This window comes from Apis laboriosa, unplaced genomic scaffold (genome assembly GCF_014066325.1).
Source record: "Apis laboriosa isolate Shangri-la unplaced genomic scaffold, ASM1406632v1 scaffold23_cov150, whole genome shotgun sequence".
Classification (NCBI taxonomy): Eukaryota; Metazoa; Arthropoda; class Insecta; order Hymenoptera; family Apidae; genus Apis; species Apis laboriosa.
The window spans coordinates 1,563,742-1,567,116 of NW_025222452.1; the positions used below are offsets into that span (position 1 = coordinate 1,563,742).

The 3,375-nt window shown below is 38.7% G+C and overlaps 1 protein-coding gene across 20 annotated transcripts in view; it reads left to right on the plus strand.

The window, feature by feature from the left end:
• LOC122713273 (longitudinals lacking protein) overlaps positions 1–3,375 on the plus strand; it is a 188,725-nt gene that overhangs the window by 80,897 nt on the left and 104,453 nt on the right. The window lies entirely within an intron of this gene.

The window sequence follows — 3,375 nt, forward strand, 5'->3', positions numbered from 1 at the left end:
AAAAAAAAAAAAAAAAAAAAAAAAAGAAAAAAAAAGATTGTTCAAGTACCAACCTTTCTTACGCGTTTTTTTTCGGTGTCTGAAACGGATAGCCGAACAACAAGGATGTCCTCACCACCTGAAGATAATGGTACACAACGATCTCTATTCCGGTAGTTTTTAATAATTATCGTTAAAACGCATAGATTAAGACGTATTTTCTTCCTGTAGATATATATATATATGTATATATATATATATATATACATACATATATACTATATATATTAGATAATTGAAAAAAAAAGTTCATTAATAATCGCGCTTTTGAAATTGAGAAACGAAAAAAAGTAAAAATTGCAAAAAAGAAAAAAAAGAGTGAGCTCTCTGGAAATGATCGATATGATGGCTCGACGTTTTCATCTAGAAGATCATCCGCAACTTGTTTAAGGTATTCTTCCTTTTTTTTTTTTTTCCGTTCCCAACGTCGTCGATCCGAAGCATGCCGCGATCCGAATCAAAACTTATTTTACCCGACGAAACCAAAACCAAAACCAAAACCAAAACCAAAATCAAAACCAAAACCAAAACCAAAACCAAACCAAAGATTCACCAAAAAAAAAAAGATGTGACACGATCCAAAAAAAATTCGATCGCGGTGCACGCACAACGATTCTGACCGACGGCGATCGATTTCTCTTTCTCTCTCTCTCTCTCTTTCTATCTTTATCTATTTCTCTTTCTCTTTATCTCTTTCTCTTTCTTTCTCTCCCACGAAATCCTTTTACGAAATCCTTTTATCTTGTCCTGCCAAAGCAACGACCAAAATCTCTTTATAAATCGAAATGAATCAAAAGCATCAATACGCCCCAATATGCAATCCTCTTCTCCCCCGAAACTCGATTAACCGGCCGATCTTGAAGTTTCAGGTTTCTATGCCGCGGCCCCACAGTTGGATCTAAACTTCGTTTTACAATCTTGCAAGGCGTTCGAGAACTCGGAAGGAGGCGGTAACAGGGAGGCGGCGGCGGCGGCGGCAGCGACGACGACGACGACGACGACGGGCCAACCAGATTTCGGTGGCGGTTACGTGACGCCCCTGCCTAATTATCACGCGCAAGCTGGTAGGCAAAGGAGCACGTACGCGAAAGGTAATTTCGCGGATTGCTTCAGAAAGCCGTTCCCCTGCCCGAAATGCGGCCGTTGCTTCACCGTCAAGGGGAACATGACCAGGCATCACAAGTACGAGTGCGGCCAAGCGCCAAGATTCCAGTGCCCTTACTGCGAGTTCCGTAGCAAACAAACGTCCAACGTAATGTCCCACATAAGATCGAGGCACACGGGCCAGAAAGTTCACGTGGTACATCTCAAGTACGAGAATTGAAGGACATAGAAGTCGGCCATCCGGAGAAGACGCGAATTATTATAGATAGGAGGAGAGAGAGAGAGAGAGAGAGAAAGAGAGAGAGAGAGAGAGAGGAAAAGAGAGAAAGAGAAAGAGTGAGTGAGAGAAAGAGTATGTATGCGCATGCGCGTGAGAGAGCGTGTCTTATTTGGGGGGGTCGTTTACGTTTCGCTGTATCGTAAAAAAGGTGGCCGAGAATGGTGGGGATGCGAGTAATCGGCTTATTTTATGCTACAATTGTGTATATAAACGATTGGCCGACTCTTCGCGCAAATGGCTCCCTCCATCCGTGCCTATGACGGATTCGATCTCCATTCCAAACAGTTGACAGTCGGTATGCAATAGGTCCTTTCCCCAATCCCTAAATGCTAAATCTCACGTTTCGAGTTGTAATTAATCCCAACTCCCCGGATCTTAAGCTTTAAATTCTTAATTAATAAGAATCGATGCACACAAGGCATTCTAGATCTTCCAAGTTCTAAACTTGGAAATAGTGTTAAGTTTTCTTAAGCAGCGTTCCATCGAATGGAAGGAACGATGGAAAAAAAAAAAAAAAAGTTGAGATATTTAGTAATGTGATAGTAGCGATATTATAGCTAGAATACAGGAGTATAGGAAATTTTTGTGGCAACGCTGATCCCAGATCCCCAAGTCCTAACTTCTAAGCAGCGTTACCGAGAGTGGAGGGGATAAAGTTGAGGAGGTAGGAGGATAGCAAATTCTTCAACGTGGCAACGTTGCTTCCAAAAAACCTCGAGTCCTAAGTCTTAAGGAACTTGGTTCCGTGTCGATCAATATGAAAAGTCATTGAACGAAGAAGTGGCGGTGTATTTATAAAAGAAGTTGCGCCTCTTCTTTTGGCTGATCTTAAAAGTCTTCGATATCGATTAAGAAATAAAATATTTGCCAACTCCTTACGACTTGGGAAACTTGAAAATCTTCCCAAGACTTATCGTAAACCGGCTGTGAGAGATCTCTGTCGTCGGTTTTTTGGACATTTTGGTCCACGGATGGGTTCGATCTGTTCGCATCGGAAAACATAGTACCTCCGAACGAACGCGGCCTTTTTTTTGCTAATTTTCTCCCGATTAGAAGGATAAAACTTATTACGCGTACATACACACATGTGCTTATATATAACATATGTAACATGTGTATATATATATATATATATATATATATATACACTTACATTCACATAACACGTCACGCGTATATATATAAATATTATTCATATATTATATATATTATATACATATATATTTTCCGTTGTTATCGAATTTTTAAATGTTTTATAAAATTAGGGGGAACGACCGTTTTTACGGGATATTTATCGTACGTGGAATCGGGACAATGCTCAAACGAAAAAAAAAAAAATAATAATAATAATAAAAAAAATAAAAATAAAAATAATAAAAAAAAAAAGAAAAAAAATCTCGATCTTTAGGATTATCGAGTGCGAAATCGTCGATTGGTTATAAGGTTTGTTCCACGTTGAAATTCGTCATGTTTTTTCTATTGATACGATGGGGCTCCACCACCACCATTTATGTGGAGGAGGTGCCCTCTGCCCGAGGAATATTCGAGCGAATAACGATGTTTCGAGTACAACTACGTTAAAAAGAAAAAAAGGAAAAAAAAGAGAAAAAAAAAAAAAAGAAAAAGTTCCACGATGCGCACGAAACGCTATCGCGTGAAACGTTCTTCGATTCCTAGACGTCCTATTAGATAATGTTGCGCGTTTTGTAAGAAAGAGAAAAAGAGAGGGAGAGAAAGAGAGAGAGAAAGAAAGAGTGAGAATAAGCGAGTGAGAAAGAAAGTATGAAAGTAAAAAAGTAAGAAAGAAGAATTTAACGATAAGAACGACAGTAATAATAAACGATAATAACGGCATTCTTAACGTTCATAGTAGCGATAAGAAATCGATCTAATCGGTTTCGTGATATCGAGCGGGTAGTAAAATAAAAAAAAAAAAAAAAAAAAAAAAAAAA